Source organism: Miniopterus schreibersii, assembly GCF_964146895.1.
Source record: "Miniopterus schreibersii genome assembly, chromosome: 1".
Classification (NCBI taxonomy): domain Eukaryota; kingdom Metazoa; phylum Chordata; class Mammalia; order Chiroptera; family Miniopteridae; genus Miniopterus; species Miniopterus schreibersii.
In genome coordinates this window covers 199333147-199351658 of record NC_138101.1, presented here as the reverse complement: position 1 = coordinate 199351658, position 18512 = coordinate 199333147, and the positions used below count along the sequence as shown (strand labels likewise).

General features: G+C 53.0%; 1 long non-coding RNA gene across 2 annotated transcripts; it reads right to left on the bottom strand.

Annotated features, from left to right (window-relative positions):
• Nucleotides 1-427: 427 nt before the first annotated feature.
• LOC308562985 lies at nt 428-10240 on the bottom strand. Of its 2 annotated transcripts, XR_013999721.1 has the most exons (5): nt 10012-10201; nt 9747-9873; nt 6958-7160; nt 6232-6404; nt 1309-1570 (listed from the first exon to the last, which is right to left on the bottom strand). It is a non-coding gene; the product is annotated as an uncharacterized lncRNA (long non-coding RNA). The 2 variants fall into 2 exon arrangements; XR_013999720.1 differs by lacking the exon at nt 6958-7160 and having other exon boundaries at nt 428-1570; nt 10012-10240.
• Between the last annotated feature and the right edge of the window lie 8272 nt (nt 10241-18512).

Below are 18512 nucleotides of genomic sequence, written 5' to 3'. Positions count from 1 at the left end.
GTCGCGGTTTCAGGACCTCGCCTGTCATTCCCCCCCCCCCCCCGGGAGACTCGGGGCGCTCGGGGCGTTAGGACGGCAGGAATTTTCACAGCCGGCCGCACCCCGCCGGCTACTCAGGGCCTTTCCCTTAGATTGCCCAATGCAAACAGACATCCGCCCGCACGACCATAGCCGTTCGCTGCGGGTGAGTCTCAATTACACCTTTTTTTGTCCTGGCCGGTGTGGCTCAGGTGGTAGGAGTGTCCTCCCAGGCACCAAAAGGCCGTGGGTTCGAATCCGGGTCAAGGGCATGTACCTCGGTTGTGGGTTTGATTCCCAGCCCTCGTTGGGGTGCGTGTGGGAGGCAGCCAATCGCTGTTTCTAACATAGGATTAAAAAACATTACACCTTTTTTAAAAAAATCAAATTGGTGAAAAATACAGTTTTTGGTGTGCTGCCGTGTTTTAGTGACGAGTTTTTGTGCCACGAGATGAAGGTTGACGGTCGCTGGGTTAAGAGGGCGCCCACTGCCCTGTTCAGCCCAGCACCGCCCCATCCCGGTGCCCACAGGCCCCTCTCCGCCGGCCCCCATCCCGTGGGAAACCTGCGCCCTGCCCCCGGGCGCGCCCCTGGCGAGGCTCCATCAGCCACCCTGGTTCCGTCCCGTCTGCGGTGACGTGTGTCCCTTCAGGGCAGCCTGCGCTCTCCCGAGGACGGACGCTTCTCCCATCCCACTGGATCCCCAAAGTATCTGTCCGGGCGGCGCAGGCGAGGCCCTGAGGACCTGCCCACCGCGAGGAAGGTAGGAACAGTTCGGGAAGCAGGGGGACGGAGGAGGTGACCCGCAGAGCTGGCCCATGTCCGCCCTCTCTGCTGCGTTCACTCCGTTCCCTGGGGGGAGAAGACACTTTTGGGGGACGCTCTCTGTCTTTCTTTGCACAAGAAAAAAAACATAAAGAAAAACTTTCATTGTAAAATAGGAAGAGAAATCATCTGATGGACCGAGGCTCGGGAGACACGTGAACGGTCAGGTCGAGAGGAAACTTCTCGCGTTCACGGAGGGCGCTGGGCCGAGGGCACAGGGCCGGGCACAGAGGACGTGGCCACGAGCCCTGCAGCCCCGTGAGCCGCAGAATGAGCGACAGTCCTCTGTAAGGAGGCCCAGGGCCGTCGCCGGGGCAGAGGCCGGCTGGCGAGACGGCGCGGTGACCGCCGCCCGGCCTTCTGGGCACTGTGGGCTCTGGGGTCTGAGGGTCTTGGCTCCAAAGACCAGCCGCTCCACTTTTCAGTCATAGGATCTTGGACCAGAGTTCTGGTTTCTTATTTTTAAATATGATTTTAAAATTTATTAAATTTGTATAAAGACCTATAGTAAGTATTCCAAACTATTTAAAATTTTAGCCCTCGCTGGTGTGGCTCAGTGGGTAGAGCGTCCGCCTGGGGACTGACGGGTCCTGGGTTCAATCCTGGCCAAGGGCACCTAGGTCGGTTGCAGGCTCGATCCCGGCCCCAGCCCGGGCGGGTGGCAGAGGTAACCGGCCGACGTGTCTCCCTCACGTTGGCGCTTCTCTCTCCTCACCTTCCATTCTCTCTGAAAACGCAATGGGAAAAAATATGCTTGAGTGAAGATTGAAAAAAAGTAAAAAAAAAAAAATTAAAATTTAATAATACCGATCTCATGAGGCAACTGTAGTCTGTGCAGGAACCTGTATGTAGCATGTAGTATGGAAGGAAGGACAGACGTGCGCGGGCCAGGCTGTTAACATGGGCGACCCGGGAGGGCGGCCGTGCGGCGGGGTGGCCCGGCCCCCCGCTCCCGCCTTCCCGCAGCCTGTGTCCCAGGGCCTGCGGCTGACCCGGCCGGGAGCGCTAGGCCAGTAGAAGTGTATTGTTGCTTTAAGCTGCTACATTCTGAGTTACTTTGTCCTGTAGCAACAGGTGACTGTCCAGTAGCAACAATTTCTTCCCGATGTAGCGATGATTCCAGCCGGGGAGTGCGAAGGGCGCGGGGAGGCGGCTGCCCGCGCGGCTGGGCGCGCTGATCTGACCTCGTGCGCGCTTACGTCCTGGGTGCGCCAAGAAACAGAAACGCACAGTCGCGGGCCTGTGGGAGCGTCTGTGTCACAGAGTCGGCTGCCAGGTGACAGATACAAATACAGAAGAGCCCGGCCGTGGCTCAGCGGCTGAGCGTCGACCTGGGATCCAGGCGATCGGGGCTCGATTCCCGGTCAGGGCACGTGCCCGGGGTGCGGGCTCGATCAGTGACTCTCTCGTCATTGATGTTTCTCTCTCTCTCTCCCTCTCCTTTCCTCTCTCTGAAATCAATAAAGATATATTAAAAAAAAAAAAAAGAAATGGTCAAAATACAGAAGAACGGGGTATGACGGCTTTTTTTTTTTTTTGGTGTAAACAGGCAACAGGCCTCTGGTGTGTGTCTGGAAGCGGGGGGAGGGTTGCTGGGCTCTTTTTTTTTTTTTCTTTTAAAAAATATGTTTTTAAGAGAGGAAAGGAGAGGGATAGAGATATAGAAGCATCAATGATGGGAGAGGAAACATCGACCGGCTCCTGCTGAGGGTCGCGCCCCCAACCCGGGCACGTGCCCTGACTGGGAATCGAACGGGTGACCTCCTGGTTCCCGGGTCGGCGCCCAAAGGCTGAGCCGCGCCGGCCGGGCGCCTGGCGGGTTCTTCGGGGTCCCCGCCGGGGGCACGGGGGGGGGGGTGAGCGTGTCTGCCCCTGTGTCACCTTCTCCTGCTTTGTATCCACTGTTATAATAGGTTAAATCACTATTGTAACTTGAGACTATACGTAAATATTTTTAACAGTTAAAAAATACATCGGCTGAGAGCTGGAGGACGGGTGTGGCTCAGCGCCCGGCAGACAGAGGCGCTCGTCCAAGGTTCCCTCCTGTGCCCACAGGTCCTCTCTCGGGCTCGTGTTTTTCAACGAATACGCTCAGATACGGAGCCTTAGAGAGGAAACCTGTCCCAGAGAAGGGGAATTACAACCTATAAAAGCCCAGCTTGTGATGTAGTCGTACGTAGGCTTCTCTGTGAACGATTCAAGTAAGATCTACTGGTGCACCCAGCTCAACACGCGCGTGAGTGATGTTTCCAGACGCCTCCGGCAGCGTCGGCGTGATGAGAAAGCGCCTGTGGTTCCCGGCGGCGACCGGGTGGCGGGAGGGCCGCCGCGGGGCGCTGAGGGCGGCGCCCAAGCTCACGGCTGCGGGAACGCCCCGCGCCTGGCAGAGGCCTGAAAACAGAGGTAACATTGTCTTCCCGTTCAAGTTCTTATTTCCCCCCTTTGCAGTCAAGGGGTAGCTACAAATAAGTCCCAGTCGAGGTTGCTTTGTTTTGGGAACACTAGTTGGGGATACAACGTGTCCCCCCAAAATGTGCACAGCTGATGGCCCGGCTTTGAAAGTGAGATGTATTTTCGTAAACGCTGCCTTTATGATCGCTCGGCGTGTGCGTGTACGTTTTTGGGGGACGCAGTCGGTATGAAATCAAGGCTTCGTGGGGAAGGGGCCGTGGGGGGCAGGCCCGGGGACGCCCTGAGTGAGCCCTGAAGCAGGGGGCTGGTCAGCCGGCCGAGCGGGACAAAGGCCAGCGGCTGCCGAGCTCCCGACGCCCATGTGGAGACGGGCATGTCCGCGGGGCCCTCCTGTGCTTTTTTAAAATTTTTCTTTATTATTATTATTTTTTAATATATCCTTATTGATTTCAGAGAGAGGAAAGGAGAAGGAGAGAGAGAGATGGAAACATCAACAATGAGAGAGTCATTGATCGGCTGCAGCCCACAGCCCGGGCACGTGCCCTGACCGGGAATCGAACCCTGATCGCCTGGATCCCAGGTCCACGCTCAACCGCTGAGCCTCGCTGGCCAGGCTGGGGGTCCTACTTCTTCATAAAGAACGACAGGCTGCCACCATTTCCGCTTCTAATAGGCCATATGTGACGCAAGTGTCCCACCAATGTCCCCTTGATGTGGCGTCTGGCGGGAGAGCCTAGTGTCTATCGCCTGACTTCGGACTGATTTCCTCGACCAGGCTGTGCCCTGGCTCGGCCAAGCGGGATGGCTGTCTCCTGGCACCTCCGAGCCGTGCCGCGAGGCTGTCCCCAGGCCCTGCTTGGCTGCCACACTTCCCTGGCCAGCAGGTGCTGTCAGGGACCTCGAGGTGACCGCGGATCGATGGTGCTGCAGCTCTGGTTAAATATTTTGCAGGCCCCGTGCAGCGGACGCCGTTTGGCCTCTCTGGGACCGACAGGGAAGCGGTGGCATTCGGGGAAGGCCCCCACTGGACGGGGACCGTGGCAGGAGCGGTGTGGACGTTCGCGCGGCTGGAGAGGCGCTTTCCCGAATGGAAACAGCTTGGTTCCCGGTGGCCCCGCCCATCCTGGGCACAGTGGACGCCGCCGGGCTCCTGACTCTGGGCACAAACATCCGCTGGCTCCCTGGGGCCTGTCCCCGTCCTTGCTGTGCCCCGAGCGTGGCTGTGAGGAGAGAGTGTCAGGAACGGCCAGGTCAGGCCAGGAGAGTCCGGGTCTGGACAGTTTGTCCCTTTGCAGGAGTTCAAAGTCTGCAGCTGCTCCCAGCACAGCCCCCCCGTCCGCACCTCCCCGGGCAGCCCGGCCGGTCCGGCGCTCGGGTCACGGGTCGTGCTCGCTGACCGGGCTCTTCGGTGTCCGGGGGGCCTGTCTCTCGCCATCTCTGATGCAGGAGGAAGGACTGGGGGACCGCAGGTTGACTGTCACAGTCAGGTTTGTGTAGCACCCCGAGCAGCAGTGTGTCTTTCACCTACTGACCGTCAGTCACCTGACACCCCCCCATCATGAAGACCCCACGTGAGAATTCGCTGCAGGCTGTCAATGTCCCGGCTCCTCTCTTTCCAAAGCAAGGAAGGGCGTTTAGCGAACGTCCGTTTTCTCTGTGGGGCTGGCAGTGCCCTCAGCGACGGCGTTCCCGGGACTCGGGGCTGCGAGTCCTAAGGAGGACCTTGTCCGAGACGCGGATGGCACCTCCCACTGTCTGGGAAGTTAGGGTCGTCACTCATCTGAGGAGAATTTCAAGAACGTGCTTGGTTCTGATCCAAATGCCATTTTCTTGATAAGCTCTGGAAGTAGCTGTCTATCTATCTGTTTTTATTTTTATTTTATTTTATTTTATTTTATTTTATTTTATTTTATTTTATTTTATTTTATTTTATTTATTATTTTTCCCTTTTTATAGGATTTACTGGGGCGACGCTGGTTAACAAAATTATACATGTTTCAGGTCTCGGTTCCACAGCACATCACCTGTACACCGGTTGGTGTGTATGGGACGCTCCACCCAGCAATATAAGAATTCACTTCGCTTGAAACGACCTATTTGCCAAAATAGGTCACATTCTGGGCCACAAAATGAGTCCCCATAAATGGAGGTTTCGGGTCATCCGAAGAGCGTTCTCTGACCGCGATGAAATCCCGCCGGAGATCATCCGCGGAAAGCCATCCGGACCAACACTTGGAAACCAAACCCCACACTTGTGACTATCCCGCGGGGCAAAGAAGAAACCTACGGGGACCTGGGAAAGTATTTAAAACGGAATGAAAGTGGAAACACTGCGGCCCAGGATCTGCGGGCTGCTGCTGGGGTGCTTCGGGGGGGATATTTTGCACGAAACTCCTGTATCAGAAAAGAAAAGGGACCTTAAACCATCGGCCTCCGTTTCTACCTCAATAAACAAGAGACGGGGGCCAAGGTGAACTCACGTTAAGTAGGAGAAAGGAATGTAAAAGGATCAGAGTGAAAAGCAATGAAAAAAACCCAAAGAGACAATAGAGGAAACGGAACGAAACCGTCAGCTGGCCTTCGAATCTGTCAGGAGACCGGAGACCCCTCTGCGCAGACTGACCGACCGGGAAAGTAAGAAGCCCAACGGCCGAGGCGGGACCGGGCACCGACCGCCCCGTTTAAAACACCGCCGGGGCGCCCCGTGAAACCTTCACGCCGATAGGCCCACGGCGCAGGCGAGGCGAAGGGCCGCCCCAGCGACGCGCGTTCCCCGCGCTCACCGCCAACCGCAGCCTGGAGGGCCCGTGCTCCTGCGGAAGCGGGGTCTGCAGCTCAGTACCTCCCGGGAAAGAAAATCAGGACAAATGGCTTTACTGGTAAAGTCTACCCAGCATTTACAGGAGAGAAAATGATACCAGTTCTACACAAACATTTAAAAAAAAAACTGAACAGAGGGGATCCTTCCCAACTCACCGTGCGAGGCCAGCGCCACCCTGGTGCCAAAGGAGACGCTGCGCCGAAGGGGAACCGGGCCGGCGTCCTTCGTGAAAACAGACGCAAAAATCCTGAGCATTGCAGCCAATGGTTCACATAACACGAAACGAGGATCCTACATCAGGGCCTCGCTGGGTTATCCCGGGAACGCGCTGTTGATTTAATATCAGAAAGTCACTCTATTAACGAGCCGAGAAAGGAAACCGCAAGGGCCGTTTCCACAGAGCCCCCCCCCCCCAAGCGTTAACGAGATCCAGGGTCTGTCCCTGAGATGGGCTCTCGGCAAACTAGGAGGCGCAGGGGCCTCCTCGCGTCCTGGAGGCGGCTGTGGAAAGCCTTCGGCCAAGGCGCAGGCGGGCGCTTTCACACCACGACCCCGAGCAAGGCGGCCTGTCCCCCCCCCCCCCAGTCAGTGCCGTCGGGGTCCAGCCGGGCCAGTCAGGCAAGAGCAGGAAATAAAAGGCAGCTGGTTTGGAACAGAGCTAAAGACCCGCTTTATCCACGAATGATGTGACCGTCGATGTTAAAAATCGGAGAGAATCCACGCCAAAAAAAAGCTACCAGGATGAGCAGCTTATTTTAGCAAGATTGTCGGATACAAAATCAATACGTGGAGATCAATTCTATTTCTATACATCAGCATTAAAGAAACCACACGCCAGCCGTTAGAAACATCTCTATTAGTGGCGTGCAAATACGAGATACGTGAAGGATAAACCCGACGAAAGACGCGCGGGTCCTGGACGCTGGAAACTATGAGCGTCGCCGAGAAACCTAGGGAAGCCTGGAGAGGCGGAGCGCCCGGCCCGCGGGTCCGGAGAGGCGGGCGGTTCACCGCGAAGGCTCCCGGACTGTGGCTACAACGCCGTCCTTTGTAGTTGCTGTTCTGTTAATATTCGCCCCAGGATCTTTTTTCCATTGATTTTTAGAGAGAGTGGGAGAGAGGGAGGGAAGGAGGGAGAGAAACATCCATGTGAAAGAGACGCGTCCGTCGGCTGCCTACTGAACACGCCCCGACCAGGCCCAGGGGTTCAACCTGCAGCCCAGGCACGTGCCCTTGACCGGGAATCGAACCCGGGACCCTTCAGCGCAGGGGCCGACGCTCTAACCCCTGAGCCACACCGGCCAGGGCTCAATGCCATTCTGGTTAAAACTCTCAGCAGGTCCTGTCGTAGCCCTGGACAAACCGCCGCTACGGTTCCCACGGACGCGTCAAGGACCCAGGAGCACCAAGAGGACTTTGCCGACGAAGATGAACGTTTCCCGGTTTCATGACATCACGCACCAGCGGCGACCGAGGCTGCACGGTGCAGCCGCAGAACCTGCGGGAGGCAAATAAAATGGGCCACACTGCTGTGACCTGGTGTTAGGCCAGGCTTCTCCCAGATACAGCGAGAGCCTGACGCATGAAAGAACAAATCTGGACTCCGTCAGAATGAGAAACGTCCGCTTCCCAAAGGACATTCTTAAGAGAATGAAAAAAAAATCTTCCTAAGTCACGTATCTGATCAAAGATGGACCCAGGATAGACAAAGAACTTTAAAAACTCCGTGAGAAGGAAACAATCCAATTTAGGAAACTGGCCAACACTGTGAGCCGACGCTTCCCCGAGGGAAACACGTGTGGATGGCCAGTGGGCGTGAGGGACGCTGGGCCGTGAGTCATGGGGAGCTGCGGGTGAAACCATCACGGGCTCCGGCCACACGCGCGGCGGGCACGTTAAACACGCACCACGGCCAGTGTCGGCCGGGGTGCGGGACCTGGAGCCCCTTACGCCGCGGCCGGGGCTGGAGACCCAGGAGGCCGCCCTGGGAAGGAAACAGCTTGGGGGCCTTTCGCCGCAGCCAGGAGAAAGGCCGTGAGTGGGGAGACGCGTCCGTGCAAAGCCTCGCACGCAGCTCTGGGCGGCGTCGCTCAGCGGTGAGAGGCTGCCGGGGCCCCGGAGGTCGCGAGCTCAGCCCCGGGTCCAGGGCAGGTTCCTCGGCTGCAGGATCGATCCCTGGCCCCGGTCGGGGCACGTGTGGGGGGCAACGAGCGGATGCGTCTCCCTCACATCCGTGTCTCTCTCCCTCCTCCCTCCTCCCTTCCACTCTCTAAAAATGGGAAGACTATCCTCAGGTAAGGATTAACGAACAAACAGAAAATCAATGGAAAGATAAGGTCCACAGCAGCCTCAGCGTAGTCGCCGGGACCTGAGAAGAACCCGCCCGGACGCAGGGGAATGGCCGGGCGGCGGGACATCCATCCCCACGACAGAACATCACTCATCAACGCGAGGAAAGGAGCCGCTCACACGCCACAGGCGAATGGGCTCCAGATCAATCACCCCGAGCGAAAGAAGCCGGAAAACTAGGAGGCGCGGCGCGAGGGCGTGTGGATGAAAGTTCTGGAAAACGCAAACCAGCCCGTAGTCACAGCGAGCGGGTCAGTGGCTGCCTGGGGATGGGGAGCGGGGTAGTGGCCCCGAGGCCCTGCGGAGGGACGCGGGACGGTGAGGGCGGGGACGTGATGAACACTTTTATTAGCTTAATCGCGGTGATAGTTTCACACACACATCTATGAAAAAAACATAGCGGCCCGGCCGGGCGTGGCTCAGCGGCTGAGCGTCGGCCTAGGATCCAGGCGATCGGGGTTCGATTCCCGGTCGGGGCACAGGCCCGGGTTGCGGGCTCGATCAGTGACTCTCTCATCATGGATGTTTCCATCTCTCTCTCTCCCTCTCCTTTCCTCTCTCTGAAATCAATAAAGATATATTTAAAAAAGAAAAAACCAAATGATATACTTTAAATGCATGCAGTGTGTCGCGTGTCCGTTTTATGTCAATAGGGTTGTTAAAAATTCAAACAGCGCCTCCCAGGCAAAATTGTCTGCCCCCCCTTCCCGCCCTGCGGTTTCCCAGAGTGCCCCTGAGACGCCCACGGGGCGCGCTGGTTAAGGACCTAGAAGCCACCGTTCGCGTCTTGGCCCCTTACCCCCTGGTGTTTGCTGTAGAGACGTGGCCCCCCCAGCCCCCCGCCGTGGTGTGAGCTCGCCGTCCACCCCGGGCAGCTGCCTTGTGGTTGACGCCCAGACAGTGTCACCGTTGTCGCTGCTGTTTAGCCCCTAAATTAAAGATGATACTGAAGGCCATTCTTTGTCTTACTCATGCCGGTCCAGGCCCAGCCCGGCCCTTAAGGGCCTGGCTCTCTTTCCCCCCAATTCTCTTACCATCTCTTTAAACCCGTTGGCTTTCCTGGGTCTGACTTAGTTTAGCAAATAGTTTTGAGGGCCGATGTCTCAGCTCCGTTCGGCTTGGCACCGGGAGCTCTGCGTGGCGTGAGTCACGTCTTACTTTTGTGCCGAGTTACATTGTGAGTAATTTTAGCATCTTATTTGCCATATTGTATAATTTGCTAATGATTTTATGTGTTTTCTTCTCTCTCTCTCTTTTTTTTTTTTGGCTACATTCTTGCCTCTAGCACAGGCTCAACCCAGAGGAAGTGACTAATGCTTACGGGTCAGACGCTTTTCGGGGGAGCACAGATAATCCATCGGCAGCCAACAAGTAGCCCCAGAACCTTCTTCCGCGTGTTGGGATGCTGATGCCTTCGTAATGTGCGTGGCTGGACAGAACCATTTCCTCTTGTAAAAAAAAAAAGAAAGCGGGATGGTAATGTCCAGGCCTGCTTCCATCAGTTAATTACTTCACTCCCCAGGCGTCTGTTGTTTTCCTTGGCCGCGCTGAGACAGGGCTTAAGCAGCGCTGACTAATTCACTTACCTACACAACAGGGCACTAATAGGTACCCCCAGGTACGCTGTTTGTTTAGCCCCGAGCGCTGCAGTTTTACGCGGCGTTTGTTTTTACGGTGGAGCCTGAATCACCGAGATTAGCTGGATCCGGATTCCTTTGCCAAATTCGGGACGATTAGCACACCAGAGAGGAGAGCTGAGATGGTTTTGGGACAAGCGAAAAGAACAGTTGTCCCTGTCCTCTGCGGCTGTTACGCAAGGCTCATGCCCCAGAGATGAGGCATCCTGAAAACACGCGATTTCAGAGGGTTTCAATGAGCGCGTGAATGATTAACCCACAGCTGGCTCCCGGGGACGTTCCGGAATGTCCGGGGTCACGTCCTGACCCCTCGGAGCCTGATGCCCCGGGAGGCGGCCGGGCCGTCAGACGCCCGGGGCTGGGCTGGGCTGGGCTGGAGGGACCGTCGGCTCCATACCTTGGCTGCTTCACACATTAAATAAATGTTCCCAACTCCCGATGATTTATACACAAAGTTCATGCTTGTTGGAGGAGAGTGAGCACACGCTGAAAAGTCTAAAGGAATAGGTAAGGCTCGTTCGCATTCCTCAGTGATAACCTCGAGGCCTATGCTTTTTTAAGAAATAAGCGTGCATTCATTTTTCTAATATTTTATTATGAAAAATTTCAAGCATATAGCAGAATTTTTCAGTGACCACTCGCCTGCTCACGCCTAGCATTTACCTTTAATATTTTGCTCCCGTTGCTGCGTCACCTGTTGACCCATCGACGCGTCCCTCTGTCCCTCCCTCAGCGCGTGTCGCTCTGCCGAGGCGTTTCGGCAATTCAGCGGGCATATCGGAGCTCAGCCTGCCAGTCCCTTTGATGGGCGACGCCCGGGTCTGAAGTGTTTATACCTTGACTGTGGTGGGAACTCACCTGGTGTTCACACCGAGCGTACTTCCCCGGAGCTTGCTCCCTGCGACCGCGTTGGAGAGGCCGCGCGTGGAAGGAGGGCATCTGGGATCGGAGCGAGGCCTCCAGCCAACACCCGGCGAGAGGCTTGGGCGCCAGCCATACGGCAGGGACGTAATTCTCAGATCGACTGGAGAGTGGACTGAGCAGTGGGTTCTTCCCCAGGGGGCCTCTCGCTGGACAGGGCTTCCCAGGGCCCTGACCTGGGGCCCTGCTGTCCTGCCCAGACCCCGCCCCGCAGATGCTCCGAGGGGCGAAGGTGCGTTGCCTGCGGTGGCTCAGTCTGTGGGAACGGGTTAGGCAGCAATGGAAAGCGCAGGGGCCGGCGCCTGGAGGTGGGTGGGGCGGGGCCTGTACCTGGAAATGTGGAGCCCCCCCACCCCCCACGCCACCCGGGGGCAGAGGAGCAGGGCAGAGAAAGCCCGCGTCTTCCCAAAGCCGGCTCCTCGCGGGGCCTGGGCCTTCAGGTCTCTGTGCTGAGGGCGCAGGGGAGGCGTGTGTTTGGAGACGGGAGGAAGGGGCGGCGGAAGGTCAGATGACGTCCCCCGTGGGGACCGGAAAGCGGACCTTGCAGGCCACGAACTTGGTTCCGTGGCCCCGGAAGCTGGAAATGCAGTTCGGGAAGCGTCCTCCCGGCTCTTCCCGCCGTTTCTGGGGGAAGGTGAGAGGAGAGCGCGGACCCGGTGCTGGTCCGGCGCCCGGGCAGGGGCGGGCGGGCGCTTTCCAGAGCTCCGGGCCTTTCCCGGTGACCCCGGTGCTCAGGGCAAGACGCCGAGGCCTAGAGAAGACTCCGAGGGCGCGACCTACGGCCTTGCGCTGAAATCCGGAAGGCCGAGGGGTCAGGTCATTGGGGCAGACAGGGACCCTTCCAGAGGGTGTGCCTCCCGACGGCGCAGTGGAACCCCAGCTCTTCTGACGTCTTTTACTCCAGAGAGCAATCGCCCCGGCCTGCAGCAGCTGCCTATAAGCGGAACATGCCCTGTGCACTCTCTAGTTTTTTTGGTTTAGTTTTCACTCAGCCAACATATATATATATATATTTTAATAATAACAGCTCCACTTTATCATTATTCCTATTATTTTTTAATGTCTTTATTGATTTCAGAGAGAGGAAGGGAGAGGGAGAGAGAGAAACATCAGTGATGAAAGTCATTGATCAGCGGCCTCCTGCTCGCCCCCGACTGCAGGTTGAACCTGCAACCCGGGCATGTGCCCTGCCCGGGAATCGAACCGCGATCGCCTGGATCCCAGGTCGATGCTCAACCGCTGAGGCACGCCGGCCGGGCAGCCGCAATATTTTTATAGTTTATTTCATGTTGCTATGCGTAGTAGTAGTTGACTCTTTTATTTTATTTTTAAATTTTTTTTATTTTTTATTTATTTATTTATTTTAAATATATATCTTTATTGATTTCAGAGAGAGGAAAGGAGAGGGAGAGAGAGAGAAACATCAATGATGAGAGTCATTGATCGAGCCCCCAACCCGGGCACGTGCCCTGACCAGGAATCGAACCCCGATCCCCTGGATCCTAGGTCCACGCTCAGCTGCTGAGCCACGCCCGGCCGGGCTTATTTTATTTCTTAAATCTTCACCCAAGGATGTGTTTATTGACTTTAGAGAGAGAGGAAGGTGGGGACAGAGAGAAAGAGAAACACCGACCACTTGCCTCCCCTACGTGCCCCGACTGGGGATCGAACCGGCGACCTTTGTGGGGCCAGGACCACGCTCCGGCCAACCGAGCCCCCTGGCCGGGCACCTGGCCGGGCACCTGGCCACTCAGTCCTTTGTGCTGTTAATCGTTGTTCTGTGACATGAACATGTCACCATTTGTTTATCTTTTTTTTTTCGGTGGATTAACAGAGGGACCGTCCTCGTTTCTGACCGTTACAGATAAACCTGCGCTGAGCACTCTGTGCCTAAGTCCTGTGCGAGTGAAGGTGCTTTCAGCTCCCTCAGGCGGATCCTGGCTGAGGAGTCGCTGGGCCGCAGGGCCGCTGTGTGATCGCGTTCAAGGACACCCGGTGCCTTTCAAAGGGGCTGCATCGCCCCCGTTCTCGCCGCCGGCCGGGAGCCCCGAGCGCCCTGCACCCTCACCCGCATCTGGGGTCCCACGCGGTTCCGTTTTAGCTGCTTTATAGACATGTCCCGGCGCATTACCGTGGTTTCAACGTGCGGTTCCCTAGTTTCTGACGGTGGAGCACTTTCCCCTGTGCTCATTGGGCCTCTGTATATCTTTTTGGAAAGTCTCTTTGTAAAATCTTTGCTCCCCCCCCCCCCTTTTTTGTGTGAGGAGAGGGCTTGTTTGTGCTGTATTATGATGCCGAGTTGCCGGGGTTCCAGTTCTGCATCTGACGTTTGCTTTGAAAATATTTCCTCCTGTTCGGCGCCTGCCGATTCCTCTTTCTTATGACGTCTTCCGATGAGCAGAGACGTGATATTTTCATGAAGTTCAATTTTCCAATTTTTCTTTCATGGTTATTGTTTTTTTAATTTTTTTAAATTCTCACCTGAGGATATTTTTTCTTTTGCTTTTTAGAGAGAGTGGGAAGGGGGGAGGGAGAGAGAGAAACATCGACGTGAGAGACACAACCGGGGCCAGGGAATTCCACTCTTTCATGATTAACTGTGGTTTTAGCTGCACGCGTGTGGTGTTATTTTTAGCTCTCGTGACGAACGGCTCTGAGTTTTGTTAGATGCTCCTGATGTGTTTATGGCAATGATCGCCCGGCCTTCCTCCTTTAGCCTGTCGCCCTGTGAAGGGCGCGGGTGGCTTCTGAGCGTCGATTCGGCCTTGAGTGTCCGGGAAGATGCCCACTGCTCGCGAGGCCCGTCCCCTCCTGCATCGTGCTGTGTCCCGTTTGCTGATGTTTGTTAAGGGCTTTTGCATCTATATTGATGAGGGATGAGTGGCCCGTGATTTTATTTCGTGGTGTCTGCCAGGCTTTGCTTTTAGGGTTTCAGGGGCCCCCATAAAACAAACGGGGAAGGTCTCCTCCTTCTCTGTGTTTAGAAGGAGGTTGCTGTTATTTTCCTAAATGGCGACAGAATTACCTGGTGAACCTCTCTGGGTCCGCGGCTCTCTTCGTGGGCAGGTGTTTGGTAAGGGGACGAATTTCGTTTACGGACATATGACCTCGCAACGGCCTGTTCCAAAGGATTGATTCATTTCATCCAAAGTGTCAAATCTGCCAAGTTAGCATTGTCTCTGTGTTTATAAATGTTGAATAACCATGTAGTACACCTGCAGCTAATAGGATATTGTCTGTTAACTAAATTTTAATAAAAATAAACAGAAAAGAAATACACAGGTAGGTATTTTATTGGTAATATATTAGTTGAGCAGATAGCAGATTCATTGTCTGTTATACTATTAAAAGCAAAAATAAATAAGTGAGCCATTCGTGAGCCAAGGACAGTAGGATTTTTATCAACCAAGGACTAGGCTGAATCCAGTTTTACTCAAATAAGTAAATAAACGGATAAGTAAGTAAATAAAGAAATAAAACACATGAAAATAAAGTTGGCATAGTCTCTGGTATCTGTAGGGGCTGCAATCACGTCCCTCTCTCGTTCTCGATTTGTTAATTTGTGACTTTTTATTTTCTTCATCAGAATAGAGAGAGGTGTGTTAATTACATTTATCTCCCAGAGAACAGGTTTTGGTTCCATCAACTTTTCTGTGCTTTTTGTTTATATTGAATAGATTTCTTATTTTCCCCCCCTTGTCTCTCTTTTTCTTGGGGTTTTGTTTGCGCCTTAAGTTGGAATCTTGGACCATTGGTTTTAGATTTTTCTTCTTTTCGAATGTTAGCATTGACAGCCCCTATTAACTTCCCACTAAGCCCTGTTCTAGGCCAGCTCCACACATGCTGAGAGGTGCCCGTTACCTTTCATGATTAGAACGGTTCTAATTGCTTTTATGACTTGCTCTCTGACCCCTGCGTGATCGAGAAATGTGTTGTTTTACTTGGGACTTTCCAGCTATGTTACTGTTTTAGATGATCTAATTCCGTCGCCGTCACAGATGACACTATCTGATGCTAGTGCGACCTGTTTTATGTCTCGAGGAACATACCATCTGAAAAGAAACTATATCACCCGGCTTTCAATTTAGTATTCTACAAATGTTGGTTAGGTCAAGGTGGTGCTGTTCAAATCAGTCTTTACTGACTTTAAAAATTAAGTTGTTCCGGCGGCCAGGCGTGGCTCAGCAGCTGAGCATCGACCTAGGATTCAGGCGATCAGGGTTCGATTCCCGGCCAGGGCACATGCCCAGGTTGCGGGCTCCATCCCCAGTCGGGGGCATGCAGGTGGCAGCCGATCAATGACTCATCATTGATGTTTCTACCTCTCTCTCCCTCTCCTTCCCTCTATCTGAAATCATTAAAGATATATTTAAAAAAGAAATAAAAATAAAAATCAATAAAAACATATTTAAAAAAAAAAAATTAAGTTGTTCCGCCCTGGCTGGCGTGGCTCCGTGGTTAGAGTGTCAGCCTGCACACGGAAGGGTCTCGGGTTCGATTTCGGGTCAAGGGCACGTACCTGGGTTGCAGGTTCGACAGCCAGGCCTGGTCGGGGCGCATGCGGGAGGCAACCCATCGATGTCTCTCTCTCTCTCTCTCTGAAAAGCAATGGAAAAAATATCCTCAGGTGAAGATTAAAAAAAAGAAATTAAAAAGAAATCTATATGTTTTTTATTTAGAACGTGAAGGATGTTGTTCTAATGTACTCCTGCCCTGTGGCACAGTAGCCTGCAGGTCATTTAAACTGTTCGTTTGTATATAATGTTTCACTTTTCTCCGGCTGCTTTGAAGGTTCCCCTTTCCCTGGCTTTGGAACTGCCTGTGTGACGAGCGCCAGGGAGCGAGTTTCTTTGCAGTTTCTCCCCTTGAGGTTCTCTGATTTTCTTATCCATAAACGTATGTATTTCTTCAAGTTTGGGGAATTTTTGGCCATTACTTTTTCAAATGCTATTTATCCTGTGCTCCCTGGTTACGCTTGTGGTAGGTTTGTTGGTGTCGTCTCACAGGTCCCTGAGGCTCTGTTAATTTTTCCTAATCTTTTCTCTTTCTATTTGTTAGATTGGATGATTCCTGTGGGCCCATCTTCAGCTCACGGAGCCTTTCCTCTGTCATATCCATTATGCGGTTACGCATATACAAGGAATTTTTAAATTTCAAATATTGTATCTGATGCTCTAGAATTTCCTTTTGACTCTTTTTTATAGTTTCTATTCATCTGCTGACATTTCTTATCTTTACATGCATAGAGTTTATTTATTTATTTATTTATTTTTTGCCCTTGCTTTTAAATGTGTCTTCTTAGTTCAGCATTTAGATCATTTTGGAATCAGTCTCCATCTATTATTTTTTCTCTTAACGAGTGGTCACATTTTTTTGTTTCTTACGTGTTGCGTAATTTTGGATCGTGTCCTGGACGCCGTGGATGCCATCTGGATTCCGTTATATTTCTCTGAAGAATGTTTATTTTATTTTATTTTTTAAAAAGCAGGTTATTAACTTGATAGGACTCGAACTAAAAACTTTTCATCCTGAAATAACTAAAACCTTGGCTCCGTTCTGTATCCTTAGCTTGGCTGCCGTGAGTCCGCCCCCCACACGTTTGGTTCGGGAGTCACCTGGAGCCCTTGGGTGCCCTTCCCTGGCTCCATCTTTCTCAGAATTACTCCCTCCTCTCTCCCTGGACCCTGGTTGCCCTGAACCCCGTACTTTTGTTCTTCAGGTTAGAGAAATGGTGGCTGTTCTTTCCGAGATTTAGCCACTTCTGTGGTGACAATTTTGAATTGCCCTCAGGCTAAAAGCTATTAAAATGGGAGTTTTATGTTACGACATTTCTTCTTCCTTCTAAATGTTGACTTCCTCTAGAGCCAGCCTGCCGTTTTCATCTGGAAAACAAAAGCCTTGTTTTATATTTTTATTCAGACTCCATAGTTGTCTGCCGGAGGGCTGAGTCTAGGGGAAGCTTACTTGGCCCTACTGGGAGGGAAAATGCCCCATACCCCTTTTATTGAGGTTTATTGCATTTTATTTTTAGACAATCTATGTGGCATATGATTTTTCTTAAATATATATATTTTTTAATTTAAAATACGTTTTTATTGATTTTAAAGAGAGAGGAAAGGCGAGAGAGAGATAGAAACATCGATGAGAAAGAAACCCGGATCGGCTGCCTCCTGCACGCCCCCTACTGGGGGCAACGGGGGCCTGTGCTCTGACCGGGACGTGAACTGGCCTGGGGCGAGGCTCCACCAATTGAGCCGCTCCGGCCAGGGCGACATATGTTTTTTCTTAAAAGCAATTCTTAAGCTCCAAATACATCAAGGTCAAAATAAATAAAAAGCTCGAGATGACACCAATCTCATTTGTTAAGTCCTGGCCCACTTTTAATTTTATAAGAAAGATACTAAGTGCAGTTTGGCCCTGGGAGAAGGGAACTGAATGAACAGACTGAACTACCAAGCAAAATAAAGACTGACTCATGGATAGAAAGCAGGCAGGCAGCTCTGGTGGGAGGGCTTTGGGGGGCAGCGAGGGGGTGGAGGGGTTGAGCAAAAAAGAAAAATCTGAGAGAGAGAGGCCTCATGGGCATGGACAGGGGCGGGAGGGGCCTGGGGTGGGTGGAGGTGGAAGAGGGTAGGGAAGGATAAGTGGGGATGGAAAAAAATTAAATTAATTTAAAAAATAATTAAAAAGGAAGATACTCTATACAAATTTTGTTTCAAAACTTATAAGATGCTTTATTGCTTAGCAAATATGCATTATAATAATGTTACGGCACTTCACAGTTAAGATAGTTTAAAAGTATAATTTTTAATATCTAGATGCCATTTCTGTCTACATAGTATATATTTTGTATCTATACATATATATATTCGTACACGGGTATCTTTTCTGTTTCCATATTTCTTTGTCGGTGGGAGCGGCTAGCCCGACCACTGTTGGCACGTAAACCTTCGATGGAGGCCCTGGGCGCAGCGGGAATGTCTCCCCTTCTCCCCACTTCACCGATCTGCCGCTGAGACCGCGTCTCCCCGCCTTCCGCGGTGCGGGCCGCATGGGGCGCCTGCCCCCCCGTTTGGGACGCACCCCTACCAGGGGCTGATCCTGTCCATCCCAAGCCCGTTTACGCCCGTTGTTGTTGTGCTGGAGCTGCCTGGAATATCAACCCATAAAACAGGAGTGAAAAAACACAAGGGGTGGTTGTTTCCATAAAAACTACAAAAACAAAGTTGAACGATGACCGTAAAATAAGGGCGAGGCAACTTCTAACAACTTAAGAGAAAAATGCTCAACTATAGAAAAGGTCTGTTTTCGTACAGGCGCCCAAATGCCTTCATGCTTGTGCTGCATGTCAGAGCCAAGCCGGAGCCACACCGAGTCACAGGTGTGGTCTGCACGAGAAACGTCGCCGACTTCCCACCTGGGCTCGGACTGGGAGCCCGCGCTCCGTGTTGCAGCTTGTAACGAAATCTTCGCCATATATTTTTGCCCTTGTTTATGGTTCCTGTATTGAAAGCACTTTTCAGCGGTTG